This window comes from Suricata suricatta, chromosome 2 (assembly GCF_006229205.1).
Source record: "Suricata suricatta isolate VVHF042 chromosome 2, meerkat_22Aug2017_6uvM2_HiC, whole genome shotgun sequence".
NCBI classification, from domain to species: Eukaryota; Metazoa; Chordata; class Mammalia; order Carnivora; family Herpestidae; genus Suricata; species Suricata suricatta.
Window position 1 is genome coordinate 78,927,484 of NC_043701.1, and position 20,419 is coordinate 78,947,902.

Genomic DNA, 20,419 nt, shown 5'->3' on the forward strand with positions numbered 1-20,419 from the left:
AGAAAATAAGATAAAATGCTCCTTTAAAAAAGTAAACAATTGTATGGAGTGCCTGGGTGGCTCCATCGGTTAAGCATCGGACTTCGGCTCAGGTCCTGATCTCAAGGTTCACGAGTTTGAGTCCTGCATCTGGCACTCCACTGTCACCTTGCTTTTCTTTTCATCATCAAGTTTGCTTCGAATCCTCTGTCTACCCCTCTCTGCCCCTCCCCTGTGTGCACGGGCATGCGTACTCTCTCTCAAAAATAAACAAACATTTTTTAAAATTATGTAAAAAAAACAATCCTAATAATGAAAAACAACAGCAACTTTAAAACATGTGGAACAGCCCTAAAACTCTTATTTGCATGTCAAATATAACAACTTTTTTATCTACATTTTTCTATAATAAGACCAAAAGCTGACGAGTACAAGATGAATTTACCTTATGTTTTCCACATGAAAAGTACAAACACATTCATATTTGTTTAGGTTTTGGGTAACAGGTCAACAATTTAAGATAAACCATACTGAGCTGTAATTTTTACCAATTTGGGATCCAAACTCATTTTAATTCTTTATTACTCTTTTGCACTTTTAGGTGGGTTTTTTCCTTTCTATTTTCTCCTTTAACTTTTGTTTTTTTCTATCTAGTCTAGGATTATTCTCTCAGGAACCAAGAGGTCTCTGCCATACTAATTTTGGCCTTCTCATGATATTTTAAAACTTTAAGAAATAATTTCTTTAATTTGGTTGCTTCTAATTTTTTTGGTCATTCTCTATCTACATCTGTACTTTCAGATTTGTCTTCTTCTTATACATTTGTCTTCTCAGTTTTCATTACTTTATTTTCGACTTAAACTGCCTGCCTGCCCTTCACTACTACTATCTCAAACTCTCAACCTTTCCCTCCATAATCTCTAAATTTAAAGGGCAAAATTTTATATCTAACCAAAACATAATACAATATATTTTGTTTCTTCAAAAGACATGACTTAAGGTCTTCTCTCCTCTAACATGGATAGCCAAATCATATAACCAAGTTAACATTTTGTGAATTATAATTCTCTAAATAGCAGTGTTCATCATAACTGTAGTTCGAAAGGATTACAGTAAAGCATAAGTCTTGAAATATCTTCTCAATAATCATCAAAATATTAAATTATGAGTTTTAGTGTTAAATGTATTTGTCATATCAAAATTCTTTGAAATTGGGTCTTAATGGTCAGAAGAGATGACAACCTTCTAGGTTTTCTTATTAACTAGAGCACTTGATTCCTCAGTTATGCAAGTTAACAAAAAGAGTCCCTACAAATGTCGAACAATTACAAAAATCAGAAATCTTATATGGGTCTTTGGTTGTCATAAGTAGAATTTCTTGCTATACCTCAATATACAGAGTGCTCACTAAATCAGCAGATGAAGAAATTGCAAAAGGAATCGAAATGTCAGGTTTAGTATTGTGGGCAGTGCCAAAAACTTGGGAGTCTTAAGCATACGCTACCAATTCTCAGCTTTCTGTAGCAGAATCTCAGAGAAAACCCAAGAAAAGAAGAGCTTTCATTTGTTTTTGCCTGTACTGGTCATAATTTTCATACTCTTTGTAATGATTTGTGGTACTTTTGAATGCTCTGTTCCCTAATGTTGAGCTGACCAAATAGTCTGGTAGAAATGTATCCAGACATGTCTGAAACTAATGATACACATTAAGTACCTTCTAGAAAGTAAATGGTCTTTAAAATAATTTACTACTGATTGGACAGGTGTTCTGTGTGGCAAAATCTGGGTTTGTAAATTCTATTTATTTTCTCCCATTATTTGCTTTTTATTTTAATCAGCTATGGAGTGAAATTTCATGCTCAACTTTCTAATGGTCTGAATCTCTCTGGAAATGTTATGCTTTGGAATGAAGCTCTTCATGTAATTTCTCAAGTATTTTGAGGTAGGGTGGTCAGATGAACAATCATAACATAATCCATTTTCAGCTGGTAGGATAGTCAAATAAACAAAAATATGTTCCTGAATGAAAGACTTTCAAAGGAATACATATTACTGCATATTTTCAGTATGATTATGTAACAAAACGCCATTTCAAAGCTAACTTTTCGTTTGGATTACATGTGCAAAAAAGGTCAGGGTTATGTTTTCTGCAGGAATTTTTACTTTTGCTTACTTGGAAGCAGTGAAGTTCTTGCTATTTAGGGGCCTCTGTCAAGATAAAAACACACAAACATTTAATAATAAATATCTGTGTTTTAAACACAGCATTATTTTTACTATAAATATCACTTCGCTGTAAACTACACCTTTAAGACTGTCTTTAACAGAAATATGTTTCTACAGAAACTTTGTTCCGATAATCTATACAATAACTTTAAACTCCTTCATAAATTTTTAAATGAATCAACTGTCAACCAGGATAAACTCTCAACCATGTCCTGTAACTAATGTTATAACAGCCCAGGAAAACATGTAAAAATGTTCCAAGGTTCTCTAAATTTTTCAAGTCTTTCTGAAACGTTTCATCTCCAGATGACTCAATACTTCTAAGTTTTGAGTCCAACAATTTTGGCTAGTTCTAAATATAAAACTAATTAATAAATATAATTTGGTTTCATTCACAGAGCTGGCCACCTGTCCTGGACTGTTCGGAAGGTGATGAGGGTCCCCATGAACAGATCCACGATTTCCCTCCCACTCTCCCTTGCTAGGTCTCTTATGTCATCTTTAAGTCTTTCCTAAAATCAAAGAAGCATATACATGCAACTGTAGTTTGAACTTCATTTCCTTCCACTCCTTCCCCAGCCATTTGACTGCACAGAAACAATACAAAAACCAAATGAATTATATAACAGGACTGCCACTGAGTTGAAAGGTAAGGATACATTTATTTATACTCCAGAGTAGTTTTGTTTACTCTCCTAATCTTAAGAACAAAAAGCATGTGGTCCAACACAGAATATAATGGCTCACACCTAGTACCATTAATTAATTTGCAACAGAAAAGAAAGATTTCTGATTTCAAATTTTTGATGATGAGGAAACCAAACATTCCCTGAAACCCTATTTGGACCAAGGTCATTTGATAATATTAGCCTTTGCAGGGCTACAAAGAGAAATCAGGAAGTGCTGAGTCATCAAGAGCTTAAGTGACGTCCTTGTCAGCACTTCTGGTGCCAGGTTCAGAGGTGAGTGTACTTCCTTTGACCTGCCACTCTTCCTTTCCTCACTGGTCCAGGGTAGGCAACAGAGAGCTGACTGCTACCAAGTTGAGAACCAGCATGAACTCTAACAAACAACTCTATTTCAGTCCAAATCTATGAGGATTTGTCTCTACATATGACCATTAAAACAATTTAAAAATTTTTTTGAATTAAATTAAAATATATAGGACACTTAGTATCTGTAAAATGAAGCGTTATACATCTAGTTTCTGGTAATAGAAGACAGTTTCTGCCTCAAATAATGAGTATGCCTGTGCCAGCATACAGTTTATGTGCATTTAATTCCCAAACAGGCATTATCAAAATAGTCCTATCCAAATGATCTTTGCAGGACTAAAATATTTATAGTACTAGATAGAAAACCCTATGATAGGGGAAATAACACCTGGAACCAAGGTGACCTTGAACTGGTCATTTAAATTTTCTGTGTCTGTTTCATTATAAAGTAGGAATAACAATTCTTCCCTCACAGTTGTGAGAATACTGTATTAATAGCACCTAAGTAGATAACTACCATGCAAAAAGGAACGACATATTTATTACTTTAAAACAGCTCAAAAACAAACTCTGGTCTCAGGCTCTATACACTTCATCGAACACTTTCAATAATTTTGCTGGATTTTAACGTTTATGTTTGTCGCCAGATTAGAGTCTGCACAAAAAGAAAATCTTGGAACGCTAATAGTAGTACACAGACAGTATTCAATAGTATTGGGCTATATAAAAGTATATTTTTAAAAAAGCAATTGTATATGAGAAACATCACAATACTTTATTGAGGAAAAAGAAAGTTAAAAGTGACATTAAGAATTAGTACTGAGCTTTTCTCTGCAGAAACCCTACAGGTCTCTAAAAACCTATTCAAATTAAATCAAGGTTTCCTCAATCATTGGCACTTAATTTTTAAAATAAACTAATATTGTAATTTTGGTAACTGAACAAAACAAAAACAGCAAGCATTACTTTTTGCAATATTTTATTTCATTGTAGTAAATTATTCCATTATATTATGGAACAAATAAACATTGTGAGCTAGCCACGGATTCAAGTACATTTACCAAGTTGTATCTACTAGAAATCTTGGGTTACCAAACCCAGATGTAGTAGGAGCCTTTGGACAATTATCTTTTCAGTCCCTTTGCCATCCTTGTATACTTAGATGATGCAGATGTGACTGAAAAGATTCACATTCTTATGACTGTGAAACAAAACAGGAAGACTGTCTCTTGGCCTTGACTCTCAAAAGGAAGAACAGACCAGGGTGACTTCATTAAATCTTGAGATTAAATGTGGAAATGATTTTAGCACCCAAAGATGATAGAAGATGGAAAAGAACTCAAGATGACAACATAACTCTACCAAACAGCTAACATTTGCTGAACAGTTCTCATGTCCACTGTGCTCATATCCTAACTAGTCCTAACACAATGTCTGCCTAGGGCTTATTACCCATAGGAAACCGAGGCAGACTAGATAGAGTACTGCCGGACTTAATCATTTTGTCCAAGAGAATGAGAGCTGCACATAATATTAGAATTTCAAGGGGAGTTTGTTGAGTTCAGCCACACATTCCATGAACAAAACTCTCCCTCAAAACATTACAGGCAGTTGAGTAGTGATACCAAGGAGGAGAGGAAGAGGCAGTGAGGTAACTAAATATTTGCCAAGTGTCAAAAACATAACAGGAACCTAAATTCAGAAACCTCATTTAATATGGGTCCTAATTTTACCAATGAAAATGCTGAAGCTTAGAGGTGAGAAGTATAATAATGTGGCAAGTCACAATGAAAATGTGAACCCAGGTTTGACCTCAACTCATAGGTTATCAATAACATCCAAGGGTCAGTTAATAATAATGTGGTTGGGCGCACCTGGGTGGCTCAGTTGGTTGAGCAACGGATTCTTGATTTCCGCTCGGGTCATGATCTTGCAGTTTTGTGGTTTCAAGCTCCGCTTTAGGCTCTGCACCGATGGCACAGAGACTGCTTGGGATTCTCTCTCTCTGTCTCTCTGTGCCCTTCCCCTGCCCATGTTCTCTCTGTCTCTCTCTCAAAATAAATTTTAAATATTAAAAAAATGATAATAATATAGTTGTATTTCCCAGACTCCATGTGTACCTGATACTTTTTATTTAAAACTCCGCATTCAAACTTTTTAGGATGCCAGCATACCACCTTGCCCAAGAACACCATATATCACATTGCTGAACTGTGGTTGGTGCGGAATTCATTCATGGATTATCCGACAAACGAAGCCTCTGCTCGATCATTTACAAGAACATACGTATAAAGTTGATGTCAACCCACAATCAGCAGAAGATAGTTTCAACTGTCATACTAGCTGCGTGATCAGACCTTGCATCTCAGAAACAAAGCAGACATATGTGAGATAATTGGTAATTGTCTAGCACTAGGGCTGCAGGCTTCCAACAGTAGGCGATTTTCTTCTAGGCAAGTTTTCACTAAATTCCCAACCTTCGTCGGATACACATGCTCTAAAAACTTCTTCAGCCATTCAACAGTGGCCAGGAAAGCATGTGCAATTCATAGTCACTTATGATTTGGGGTTTTCTTCTTATATAAAAATGGGATAATTTTTTTGAGGACCTCCAAGTCCTTCAAATCACATGACGGTAATATCCTACACGCTACCACAATCAGTTTACTGGAATTGCTAAACAAAACAAAACAAAACAAAAAAACGTGAAAAGGGGTCAGAGGTAAAAATCAAGGTTGTAGAAAATTTGGGAGAGAAAGAGAAAGAAAATGAATCCTATATAACACTGTCCGCCTGGAAAAAAAAAAAAGTTGCACCAAAGCTTTCTCCATTCGAGCCGTTGGTTTTGTTCCCTGACTGCACCCCCACATATCTAAGTGCAGTGAGTACATTCCCAACTCCCACTGCCAAGTTAAAATGAAAACGTTCTCAGTCTAGAAATGATTGAGGTGGTTTTCTTTAATCAAATTAGAGCAGCCAAATGTTCCTTTCAAAGGTAACTGTCTACTCTGCAGCTGTATGCAAACTACCACATCAAATGTGAAGGAAAAAATAGCGATAGAATTGTGTCCTTACAGTACAGTGCTGGCTGCAGAGATGGAGAAACAAAAGCATCAGTACAGCTAAGAATTACATTCACAGTGAGCTTCCAGAAATATGCTGACTTCACAAACTGTGAACAATGTACTGAAACTTCCAGTATATAATTAGCTATTTTGGGGAGGGGAGGAGTGTGGGGGGAAATTCCCCCTTAAAAACAGCAAAGCAGCAATAGATACCTTGAGTCATTTACCCTAGAGACCAAAGCCTCAATGAGAAACATTAAAAGACTGGCTGAGACTTCATGCACAAAAAAAAAATCTCATACTTTGCTTTTTCACTTCCTGTCTCCATCAGAAACACACCACAGTGAGTAATCTTGAATATCCAACAAGCTTCAATTAAGCTTGTAATGATTCATTTACATGCAGAATTTATTCTTTTAAATCATCAGACATGGGAAATTCCTGCAAAGAATTCATAGTGGGCTTATCTTTCCCATTTGTTTCTCTTAAGAACAATCAATTAATTAACATTTCCAATAATGATGTCAAATTAGTTATTACTTGTTATGGGTTTACACCAGCTGTTGGGATGCTATATGAAAACCTAGAAATGACAATGATTGTGGATAACCAGGTGCAATTAGAAGACTGTGAAAATGTTCCCTCTCCATTCACAGCTCTTTTCCAGGTGATTAGACTGTTCCCAAAATTAAGGAATGTCACAAAAATAGAGGATCTATTTCACACGGTCTCCATATGTCTCCAGAGCATATTCTCTTTAACTCTGTTTGCTCCTGGTGAAATCTGTGGGCTACTTCCTTGAGTCACATTACTTTCCGCATATCTAAATGTAAAGACTGCTACACTAATAAAACCTCCTGCAGGTTCTATGCTTCTCAGGCCACTACCTTAGGCTCCACCCTTCTGCTCCCATTCTGGAAAGCAAACTAAACTTCAAGAAATAATGACATTTTAATTACTTAAAAATTTATTTTCAGAAACGTATCAGATGGACTTCCAGTTCAAAGTGGCAGACCCATCACAAACATTTGCCTCTAGTCTTTCTCAAGATACTACTGAACTAAAAGAAATAAAACCCATTCGTGAAGAAAGGTATCATCAAAAAACTGAGAGTACAGTAGATTTTCTGGATGACAGAAAATAAAAGCAAGTTAATGGAGGAAATTGACAGAGAAAGTCACCAAAAAAACAGTGGTCTCCAAAGTGGGAAACATGTAGTTCTGGAACCATATTAAGAAAATACCTTCTAATTATAGGTTATTTTTAATCTCCTCATTTCAAAATCATTATTTTTGTGTTTTTAACATACATAGCTGTATACAGATATAATTGCTGTAAGTCAGTGAATATCAGTGTCATTCTCAAATATTTTTACTGAAGGGAAGGCCACTGCCCTAGAATAAGCTATGAGGACACTGTGGGGGAAGCAGGAGCTGGACTGAGCCAGCAGGTGTGCTGGAGAAAGCGAGAAAGAAATGCAACCTAAGCAGGGGAGTCAAGTGAAGGTCTATATCGGGTAACTGCACTGATCAGCCTCCCCACTACCATCCCCAGACCAAGGACATTGGGAGAAAACCTTTCTTATTATGGCATGTAGAGGTTCTTCCTCATCTTGACAGCCAGTTTTACCACTCACTCAAAAGTAAAAACTGATAAAAGATACTCTCACCTCAAGAGTCCCTATTCCAAATGAGCCTCCCAGAAATTCTACTCAGGAATGAGATCAAGAAGGAAGGAAAAAGTCTTATGTAGTAGCCATACCAGCTACCCAGTTTTTATAGAAAGTAATGGATATACAAGGCAATAAGAGAGCAAGAGGATTCAGACTTACTTATCACAAACAACTAGGAACTGCACAAATATATGAGACAACTGTTCTCAGATCCTGGACTATAGGTAGCACAGAACTGTGATCCCTGAGAGAAGGGAAATAAATGAGGGGAACCCCAAGCTGCCCTACTGGTTTTCTGTGTGGAGGCAGTTTCCAGACCTCCAGACAGGTACAGGGAGGAGGAACTCAATGTGAGGACTACATCACTTACTTGAGTAGGAAGAGATCAGAGCTAAGAAGACAAGGAGAGTGAGGTGACTAAAATTCGTAAAACAGAGCACTGAACAAAAAGTCACCCAGAAAAAGAGCTTCAGAAATCTACATGGGGTCTATTGAATCCTTTCCTGAATATCAACCTACACACGTGGAACTGTGTAAGACCAGGCAAAAACTGCTTCTGAGGAAAAGAACAACTATCAGAAAATCGTAAACTGAGTGATTCCTAGAGCTCACAAAGGGTGAGACATCTTTTTAGTTCCCACCAGCCAGAGAGGAATAAATGGTCCTACACGAGACCTAAAGTAAAGCCTACACTAGATGCCCTCCCCATTAAAAGGAAAACAAACAAGGGTGCCCAGGGGGCCAGGCAATTAAGCTTCCGACTCTTGATTTTTGGCTCAGGTCATGATCTCACAGTTTGGGGGATCAAGACCCATGTGAAGCTCCATGCTACCAATGCTTGGGATTCTCTCTTCCTCTCTCTGCCCCTCCTACACCCATGTGTGCATGCACTTTCTCTCTCTCTTTCCCTCTTAAAAATAAATAAATAAACTTTAAAAACAAACCAAAATAAACTAAAATTAATCCTTGGAAGAATCAAACTGAACCACAAGTAAATTTATTGCCCCTCAGAACAAAGTCCAACACTCTTTAAAAGAATAGAACAAAATCCAGCAGTCAACAATGTAACATTCATAATGTTTGGCATCTGATAAAAAAAAAAGTATTAAACATGCAAACATAACAAAATGTAGCAGATAACCAGGAGAAAATGCAGTCTACAGAAACAGACTCAGAAAAGACAGAGATTATAGAATAGTAAAACCATTAAGCAACTATTATAATAAATAAAATAAATATGCTCAAAGACATAAAGGAAAACATGAACATAATGAGGGGAGAAATGAAAAATTATTTTATAAAGAATCAAATGTAAAATGTACCAAGATAAAGTACCTAGAGCAAAAGAAGTCTTAATAAATTTAAAAAGGATTAAAAGTATATAGAGTTGTTCTCTGATCACAAGAGAATTTAATTAGACAGAAAGATATTTGAAAAAATCCTATACATTTTGGAATGTTTGAAAATTAAAGGAGACAAATATAAGTAACCCATGGTCAAAGAAGAATCACCAAAAGAAGGTTAAAATATTTTGAACTGAATGAAAACACAACCATAATATATTAAAATGTGTGGGAAGCAAATAAAACAACATAAATGCTTACATTAGAAAAGAAGATAATTCTAAAAATCTATGAGCAAGCTTCTTTTTTGAGAAGCTAGGGGCACCTGGGTGGCTCAGTTGATTAAGCAACCGGCTTCGGCTCAGGTCAGATCTCACGGTTCGTGGGTTCGAGCCCTACATCGGGCTCTGTGCTGACAGCTAGTTCAGAGCCTGGAACCCAGATTCTGTATCTACCTCTCTCTCTCTCCCCTGCTTGTGCTGTCTCTCTCTGTCTCTCAAAAATAATTAAAAAACATTAAAAAAAAAAAAGCTAAAAGTAAGAGCAAATGAAACCCAAAGTAGGAAAAACAATTAAATAAAAGTAAATATAGACCAGACAATGGACAAATGATAAAGCAAGTTAATGAAACCAAAAACTGATTTTTCATCAATAAAACTGCCAAAACTTTCCCTATATGACTGAGAAAAAAAGGGAGGGGGAAAAACATACAAATTACCAATATCAAGAATGAAATAGGGGGCACCACTACAGATTCTGCAGACGTTAAAAATATAAGAGAATAAAGATCAAGAATGTATACTAATAAACTCAAAAACTTACATGAAACACACATTCCTTGAAAAATACTACAAAAAGTGATTCTACCTATATGGCCCCATGTTTGTTAAAGAAATAGAATTTGTAGTTAAAATCTTTCTATAAAGAAAATGTTAGGCCAGATAACTCCACTGGTACATTCTATTAAATGTTTTAGAAGGGACTGACGGTAATGCTTCATAAACTATTTCAGAAAATCCTTGTGGAGCTGCAAACACTTATCAACTCATTTGATAAAGCTAGCATTATCTCAAAACCAAAATCTGAGACACTACTAAAAAAGGAAATTACAGGGGCACCTGGTGGCTCAGTGGGCTGAGCATCTGACTTCAGCTCAGGTCATCATCCCCCAGTTTGTGGGTTCAAGCCCCGCATCAGGCTCTGGGATGACAGCTCAGAGCCTGGAGCTTGCTTCAGAATCTGTGTCACCCTACCCCATTCACACTCTGTCTTTCTCAAAAAGTAAATAAACATTAAAAAAAAAAAAGGAAATTACAGAACAATAGCTTTCATAAATATAGATGTAAAAATTATTAGCAAAATTTCCAAAGGCAAAATTGCAAAAAACAATTTTAAAAAAGAAGAACAAAGTTGAAAACCTTCCACTACCTAATTTCAAGACTTACTATAAAACTACAGTAAATAAAACATCATGGCAGTGGCAAAAAGACAGATATATAAATCAGTAGAACAGAAAAGAGTCCAAAAATAGACCCAAATGTATATACACGGTCAACTGATTTTTTACAAAGTGGCCAATGTAATTCAAAATGAAGAAAGCATAGACTTCAAAAAATGGTGCTAGAATAGCTGACTACCTATATAAAGAAAAAAATGAACCTCTTTTATCTCAAGCCACAGATAAAGATTTAACTTGAATGTATCACAGACTTAACAAAAAAGCAAAAACTAACAAATTCTAGAAAAGAAGAAAAAAAATCTATGTGTCTTTGAAGTAAGCAATAATTTCTTAGATGAGAGATATAAAAAAGGATAAACCTTATGAGAAAAAAATGATAAATCACACACTGAAAAAATTAAAATATTCTGTTTGAGAGATATCACTAAAAAGAAAAAAACAGAAGACAAAGAAAAAGGCAAGCCAAATACCTGGAGAAAATATCTGCAGTACATATATCTGATTAAAGACTATTCCACAAAATATAAATAACTTTTGCAATACCATAAGATCACCCAGTTTTAAATAATGGTCAAATATTTGAATAGATACTTCCCAAGGAAATTAAGAGAATTGCCAATAAGTAAATGAAAAGATGTTCAACAACATTAGTCATTAGGTAAATGCAAATTAAAACCACAGTATAATATCAGTTCACACATAATATAGAACAGTTAAAATTAAAAAGACTGACAACACCAAGAGTTGAACAGAATGCAAATCAAATGAAACCTTCATATACTGCTGGTGGAAATGTAAACTGGCACAACCAGTTCGGGAAAGTTTGGCAACTTCTTTAAACATTAAACACACAGGGCACACATGGGTGGCTCAGTCGATTGAGCGTCCAATTCTTAATTTCAGCTCAGGTCATGATCTCATGGTTCGTGAGATTGAGCCCCGCACTGGGCTCTGTGCTGACAGCGTGGAGCCTGCTTGGGATTCTCTCTCCGTCCCTCTCTCTGCCCCTCCCCTGCTCCTTCTCTCTAAATAAATAAGTAAATAAAAAAGCTTAAAAATTAAACACACATTTGCCATACATCCAGCAAACCACATTTAGGTATTTATGCAAATGAAATGAATGCTTAGGTCATGCCAACGCAAAGACCTGTACATAAATGTTTATACCAGCATCATTCTTAGAAGCAACACAAATAACTGTCAACATGTGAATGGATATGCAAACTGTGGCAAATCCATAAACTGGAAAAGACTGAACTACTGATACAGTCAGTATGAAAGAATTTCGAAATTAGCAATGAAAGCCAGATATAAAAGGACTCAATCCTGTCTGATACCATGTACACAGAACTCCAGAAAAGGAGAAATATAATCTATAATGACACAAAGATTAGTGGTTCCCAGAAGTCTAGGTAGGGGGAGAAGATGGACTATAAAGGGGCCTGAGGGAACTTTTGGAGCAATAGAAGTATTTAAGATCTTGGTTGTGATGGTGGTGATATAGGTATACATTTATCAGACCTCATAAAAACACACTCTTAAAAATGGATGTCTTTGGGGCGCTTAGGCAGCTCAGTTGGTTAAGCATCTGACATCAGCTCAGGTCATGATCTCATGGTTCATGGGTTTGGTTCATGGGTTTGAGCCACATGTCGAGCTCTATGCTGACAGTTCAGAGTCTGGAGCTTGCTTCAGATTCTGTCTCCCCCTTTCTCTGTCCCTTCCCCACTCATACTCTGTCTCTCTTTCTCTCAAAAATAAATAAACACACACAAAAAATAGCCCTATTTAACAAAAGGTGAAGACGACAGTTACCTTAATGAGCTAAATCCTCACCTTTCAGAGCAGGAAATCAATAGGTATCTGAAGTTTAAATATGAAGAAATAGAGCACAGCATATTATCTAGATTAACAGATGGAACTACCAGAAGTACCAAAAATAGGATTAGAAGAAGCTGTATCTGCATATTGGGAATAGGGATAATTGGAACAGGAGCCTTGCTTTTTCAGAGTTTTTTCATTAAAAAAAATCATAAATCTTCTGTACTAATCATCAAGACCAATGTCATGATTACAAAAACAAGAGGAGTGCACAAATTGTTTCACACTCTTTCCAATAAGAGATACTACACATCCCCTCCTCTTGAATCTATAAAGCTATCAACTTACCTGTAAGCAACGGAATGTGGGAGAAATGACACTGCCTGTTCCTAAGGACAACGACTAGCTTTTGGAACCAGAGCCGCCATTTAAGTCCAACTACTCTGAATGCTTGATGCTGAGAGGAACCCCAGACCACACGGAAAGACAAGGTGGGACCACAGTCCCAGGAAACAATAAACTTGAGAGTGAAGACATCTCCAGATGAATCAAACCTCTAGCTGCTACTTTATCTCCAGTTGAAGCTTCAGACATCATGAAGCAGAGATATACCATTCTCACTGTGCTCTGTCAGGATTCCCCACCCACTGAATCTTTGAGCATAAGAAAATGGCTGCTGTAAGCCCCTAAATTTGGGGGCAATTTACTACATGGCAACAATAACCAGAACAATTAACAGAAAAGTATAATTATTTTAAATAAAAAACTGCAAACAATTCTTCTGGTATTCCACTTTAATTTTTCTTAAGTTTATTAATTTATTTTGAGAGAGAGAGAGACAGCATGAGTGGGGGAAGGGCTCAGAGAGAGGGAGAAAGAGAATCCTAAGTAGGCTCCACACTGCCAACGCAGAGCCTGATGCAGGACTTGAACTCATGAAACAGCAAGATCAGGACCTGAGCCAAAGTCAAAAGTGATATGCTTCACCGACTGAGCCACCCAGGCGCCCCAGGGTATTCTACTTTAGTAACAACTCCCAGCAACATACCTGATATTCCATTCTATTCCATTCCATTCTTATTCTATTCCTCCTTTTCTTTCCTTCTTTCCTCTTTTTCCTTCCTTCCTTCCTTGACTCACTCCCTCCTCTCCCATCTTCTCTTATCATTATCATTATTATCATTTACAGATGGTTATAACTAAATAATGTCAGGTTTCTTATATGATCACAATCAACTTATTTAAGCAGAAAAGGAAGGTCTTGTATCATCAAATAGGAGTACTGGGGCTAGGTTCACAATGGGACTGCCAACTTGGGCTTTACTACTTGTAAGGCCGTTTATACAACAGCTTGACACCTTATGTCAAATTCTTTAGGAGAATGTAGGTCAATCCTTTTTATAAAATTTTGTAACCCAGAGAATCTGAAACCATGTCTTAAAATTTCTACCAAAACATCGAAATCAATTCTGCTACAAATGATATAACCATTTAAGATACCACTTAATATTTTTATTTATAATTATATTCATAACTTAATGAAAACATTAGTGGAAGAATTAGCTTAGAAGGGACATATCTTGTGCTCACATCGGCAGCACATATACTAAAATTGGAATGACACAGAGAAGATTAGCATGGCCCCTGCACAAGGATGACACGCAAATTCGTGAAGCGTTTCATATATTTGGAGAAGGACAGATACGGTATGTTTGCACTCGTAGGTCTAACAGGAGAACAGGAGAAACCTAATGGAGGACCAAGGGGAAGAGAAGGGGGAAAGAGTTGGGGAGAGAGAGGGTCGCAAAACCTGAGAGACTACTGAATACTGAAAATGAACTGAGGGTTGGGGGGGAGGGAAGGGTGGTGGTGGGAATGGAGGAGGGCCCTTGTGGGGAAGAGCACTGGGTGTTGTATGGAAACCAGTTTGACAATAAACTATTAAAAAAGAACTAGACAGGGCATTGATGAACAAGTAAAAAAACAAAAAAAAGAAGGGACATACCTTAGTGTCCAATCTACTTGCTGGTCATTAAATTATTAAACAATTCCTACTTCCCAAGTCAGAATCCAATTATTACTATAATTATTAAAAATATTAAGTGCAATACTAATAAGTGAATAGACAAATAACTTATCTGCTAAATTTTGGCATTAATTTACATTTTTACTGTCAATAAAAGTACTATAAAAAGAGTACTCTCTAGTCACATTTCAACTGAATTATGTGCCAGGCACTGTTCTAAATATTGAAAATAAAGCACTAAACAAAACAAACAAAATTTCCTGCCCATATGAAGCTTATGTTCTAAATGGTAAGCATACATTCTACATTAATTCATGCACCACTTCCACAAGTATGAGTGCTAGGCACAAAGGACAATATAAAGACGGTTAAAATAAGGTCTCCCAGAAAAAGCAATCAGAAAAGTAAAATTCCATCTCATTATTATATAATTAAAGAATGATACTCTGAGTTTATTTTTTCACAAGTACTAGTTGAGGCTTTTCTAAACATACCGGAGTTTTCATCTACTTTCAGATCACTGGGTTTCAGATTTCGAAGTTGAAGAAACTTTAGATTTACATAAACTATCCCAGGTTCTGTCACTGTATTGTAGCTTCACCTCAGTGTATCTCTCATCTCTGCCTTAACTTAGCTCAGCTTCTGCCCCACCTAGAAAGCATATGGTCCTTTCAGATCACAAGATACATCTCTAGACCATTTTCTATTTGCCTAATGATAAATCCACCTTTTAACTTAGCAACTCAAGTGAGGAAACAACTACCATCTTCCATAAATAATGACACTACGTTTTACTCATCTCAAAAGTCCTGTTTTTCTAGGATTCAGAATTGGTACCACTGAGTCAACCAAGCTCTTATCTGGTTCTCCTTGAGATCAATCCCATCGTTCTAAGACGGCCAACATTTAAGGGATAGAGAGTAATGCCTCTGAAACAGACTTTTTTTTCCTCTTTGCAATAGTAACTGGTTCAGTTGAGAACCCAACTGCCATCAACAACCCCAAGTTCTAGTAACCAGTAATTAGCTAAATTATCACTGATTAAATCCCATGGGCTTAAAATCTGTAATAACGACCAGAATGTCACAACTTTTTATTTGTGTCTTAATGTGTGAAAAGTGTGTTGTTTCAAAGAATGGATGTTTTCCCCGTTCTTTAAGGGGACTGCCATCATTTAAATATGCTGCGTTCATGATTAGCACTGGGAGTGCCTTCTAGCCCAATCTCTCAATCTCTCCTAGTTTCTCCTGGCTCAGTAAGAAAACATCCCATTTTTATCCAATACTACTTAGTAACTTCTTTAAGTGATTCCACATGGTTGAAATGTAGATGACATCACCTAAAACCCCCAACTTGAAAGTATTCAGATAGCTTCTTGGTTTCCACTAAAAAGTTAAAAATGTATTGATCAGAGTCAAATACCTAAAATTTAAGTCTACCCTTGAAATGCAATGATACTCTTTGTTTCTCTCGGTCTGTTGCTGTTAGTATTCCCAACTTTATACAAATAAAGCATTTTAGAAAAAAATAAATGTTTTATGCTAACCATTAGAAATACCTAACAGAAATTATGAGATTATTTAGCAATAAAAGGAAGCAAAAAAAATTCATTAGAGATTAGTGCTGCTGAAAGAGAATTGCTTCCTTTCTGTGGATATAAGTTCTTAATGACATAAATGCAGCATACATGGAACAGAATTTCAAATGTCAGAAGTCAGTCATGCCATAAGAAGAGACTCAGAAAGTGAACACGCAAAAATGCCAACGTGTGGGGCACCTGGGTGGCTCAGGCAGTTACGCATCCGACTTCAGCTCAGGTCATGATCTTGTGGTTTCTGAGTCTGAGCCCCACATAGAGTTCTGTGCTGACAGCTCGGAGTCTGGAGCCTGCTTCTGATTCTGTGTCTCCCTCTCTCTCTGTCCCTCCGCTGCTCGTTCTCAGTCTTTCTCTCACAAATAAACATTTTTTTAATGCCAATGTGTGACATAAAAAGGAATAATTCTAGACTTGAAATTTAAGAGGGAGAGAGAAAAGGGTGCCTGGCCGGCTCAGTCAGAATAGTGTGAGAGTCTTGATCTTCAGGTCATGAGTTCAAGCCCCATGTTGGGTTAAAAGATTACTTAAAAATAAAATCTTTAGGGGCACCTGGATGGATCAGTAGGTTAAGCGTCTGAGCTGTGGTCATGATAGCACGGTTCATGAGTTTGAGACCTGCATTGGTCTTTCTGCTGTCCACACAGAGCTCACTTCAGATCCTCTGTCTCCCATTGCTTCTTGGCCTTTTGGCTAAGATCAAGTGTAGTATCTGTTCTTATCAGATCCTCTGTCTCCCTCTCTCTCAAAAATAAACATTTAAAAAACAAAATAAAATAAGAGAGAGAGAGAGAGAGAGACAACAAACCAAGAATTCAATCTCTCCTTAATTTGAATAGTGAAATACAAAAGAAATCATCAAGCTCCCTTCAGTTTTGACAATGTGTTCACAGGAGCATTCTGTCCATGGACCATCCTGCAGTAATCCATTAATGAAAAGGATACAGCACTGGGTAAACTCAACACCAATTACCAATACCCAGATTAAAGACTGTGTTTTACTGTAATTACTATAAATTCAATACATGTCCTTTCAGAAATACCTAGCTCCATTCACACTTTCACACTGTGGGGCGAAAAAAATAAAAGTACATACTAGCAATCTGCAATATAGAGATCTGTGTACATGTACATTTCCTCCACAAAATTACGAACTTCTTGAGGGCAGGAATTCGTTTTGTTGACAACACCTGATATTTGTATAACATTTGATCTTCACTTACACAACTTCATTTGAGCACAGAAACTCTCTAAGCTCAAAAGAGCAGTAATAATTTCTATTTTATGGTGGGGAAACCACAGTGAAGAGACATTAAGGAATTCACTCTAGGTTACTCAGCAACAGGTGGAAGAAGTCAGAAAAAAGTACTTGGACTACTATTCCACTGACTTGGAACATTTTTAAAGCTTATTATGATGGGAAATTTCAAACATATACAAATGAAGAGAAAATAGTACAATGAACTTCCACAGTTTTAACAACAATAAAGTTATTTTATCTATCTACACTCCATTTTGAAATAAATTCCAGATCTAACACTGCTTTTTTGATAACTATTTTAATATGTAAGTCAATCATATTTAACAAAATGCTGAATATAGCAGATAACCAATAAATACCTGGTTCAACTCTATAGATCTCACATATACTTTCAGACACTATTATCCAACTCTGACTAAAAAAAAAATCAATTCTGAATTCCTAGATGATACATGTTGTACGTATTTATTCATTCATTCACAAATATTTATTCTGGGCTACAAGATGCCAGCTGCCATGCTAAGTGCTTAGGCTACAGCAAAAGGAACAAGCTAACACAGCTCCTTCTTTCAGGGACCTTGCATTCAACTATTCTGGATCCACACTCATGCCAACATGTGCACGCACACATGCGCATACACACAGACACACACAGACACACACACACACCCCAAACACATAGGTCATGAGGAACTGGAATTAGTCTGGCTGGAAGAGTACATAACTAAACCTACCAGTTTGTCAAGGTGGAATCCAAATTCTCTCTACACAAATTAAGAAACGGAGTGATAGACGAAGTTTACATGAATTCAGAATCCTGATATTCTTTTAGAAACTATTAGGAAAGTTTTGCTTAATTTTGCTCCTCCTAAGAGTTTTTCCAGTAAAGAAAGCCAACAATATTAAAATTTAGTGGGGAAAAAACAAAATAATTCAAGCAACTGATTAAAATGGATTCAGAATACCTTCCATTGTTCTATTTAAAAATGTTCAAATCATTTTCAACTTTTACTGAATGTATGCACACTTCCTAATATTCATGTCTTCTGTACAACCTAGAAACTAAGCCCATGACTATATAGTCAATTACGGAAACTACATAAATTTTGAAGCTCACTTCAATATAAACTACATAGATTGGAGTAAAACAAAAATGAAATGTTCTCTTTTCAGTATTTGTTATTATTCCCAGGAAACCAAGTTAAGTATAATTCTATATACAGATTCCTTTTCCCTCTTTTCCAAATGGTCCCCTCCTTAATAACTGAACCTATTTTCCATTACTTCATGCATTTACAGATTTATCCACTTTATTTCTACTGGATGTAGAATGTAAGTGGACCTGACCACAAGACACTTTCTGAATCTTAGAGGATCCCAAGAGGGTGACTGAAGCAGAAAATTAAGATTATGTCTTATATAATAGACATAATCAGACATATACTGTCATAAAGGAAGTTCAAAGATGTCAAGTTTCAAAGGAAACAAACCTTATCCAAATATAGGTATTAAAGAGTACATTACATACAAAAAAGGTGGCATCAGAGCTTGGCTCTGAAGAATGGGCAGCGTTTCTACAGGTGGAAACAGCAGTACAGGGAAGGGCACTGAGTGCACATTCTGAAACTAGCCCTAATTAAAGCTGCAGAGGTGGATGGCAAGGGGCATATACAGGGTAGAAGGAGTAGTCTACTTGCATGGAGGATACATGTAGCAAATGCCCAGGAAGAACACAAGAAAATCCTACCAAAGACCAAGCTAGTACTGAAGACAAAACATGGGTTTTGCATAATTTAAAAATAGATAGAAGTATTTGAAGGTTTTTACTAAACAATCTTGATGTGCAGATACATCGCAGTTAATACCCAATCATCTCCCAGTGTTTAACTGGAGATACTTGGTAATGCTGTACCCAGCTCTAAAAAGATGAGAAATTCTCATCTGGGGGTTTATAATGTAATTTATTCTACTTCATTCATTCAGGAAATATACACTGGGCAGCTCAAGGCTGCAGATGTTTTGTTATTTACATATGTAAAAGACAGAATTCTGTACTCAAGTCAGAAAAAAAGCAAAATGGTTAAACTGAAAACACTTTTTACAGCTCTAGGAAGTGTTTTCTTTTCAATTTTTTATTGTTTGTAGAGAGAGGAGAGCCACGAGTGGGGGAAGAGGAGCAGAGAGAGAGAGTCTCAAGCAGGTTCCACGCTCAGTGGGAAACCTGATGCAATGCTCAATCCCACACCCCTGGGGTCATGACCTGAACTGAATCAGGAGTAGACGCTCAACTGACTGAGCCACCCAGGCACCCTCCCCCCAGGGGAGTCTTCTGATATGCAATGACCAATAGTCATGCAGTGCTCCAAACACTGGATATAAACCTGCATTTGAACCGTGGTCATCCTCAATTTGTATCTAAAATGCATGTAACTGTGGAATAAAACAGTTGACTAAAAATAAGACCATTGTCTTACATATTTCCAAAACAATTTCTACACAGACCAAAGGGTGTTGGACTAGGTTATATCTAAGACTCCTTCCAATTAAAAAACCCATATACTATAATTCTAATTCTACTGCATTAAAATCCTTTAAGAAGGCCAGATAATAATCAAAAATTAGAATGGTTGCCTAAATGACAAGGCCAACCACAGTAGCCCAAATTTAGGTAAACTACTAAGTGTTTAATAATTATCCTATCCCACATGGACCTCCAGGCTACTACTAGGCACTCACAGATTCTTGCCACATGTCTTAAGGTACTTTTACCTCACCTGTCAACAGAGAGCTACATGTGCAGATAGTAAAATAAAAGCAAGTATGGCAGCAAACTGGTGATATTTAAAACAACTGGCCAGTGTCTCTTATAAAACTCCTCCCTCTGATTGCTGACCTACCTGCAGACTTAGCATCTTCAGACCATCACAGATGGTGACGATTTTATGTAGGCATGCTCGTTACTAACCACCAGTGCCCAT

General features: G+C 36.7%; 1 protein-coding gene, 1 non-coding gene and 1 pseudogene across 4 annotated transcripts in view; 2 read left to right on the plus strand and 1 right to left on the minus strand.

The window, feature by feature from the left end:
• The window catches only part of CDK6 (cyclin dependent kinase 6), a 243,150-nt gene that overhangs the window by 212,958 nt on the left and 9,773 nt on the right, over window positions 1–20,419 (minus strand). The gene's annotated exons all lie outside the window — the stretch shown is intronic.
• LOC115286086 lies at window positions 14,143–14,249 on the plus strand. Its single transcript, XR_003905846.1, has one exon. It is a non-coding gene; the product is annotated as a U6 spliceosomal RNA (small nuclear RNA).
• Window positions 16,854–17,004, plus strand: LOC115286057 (annotated as a pseudogene).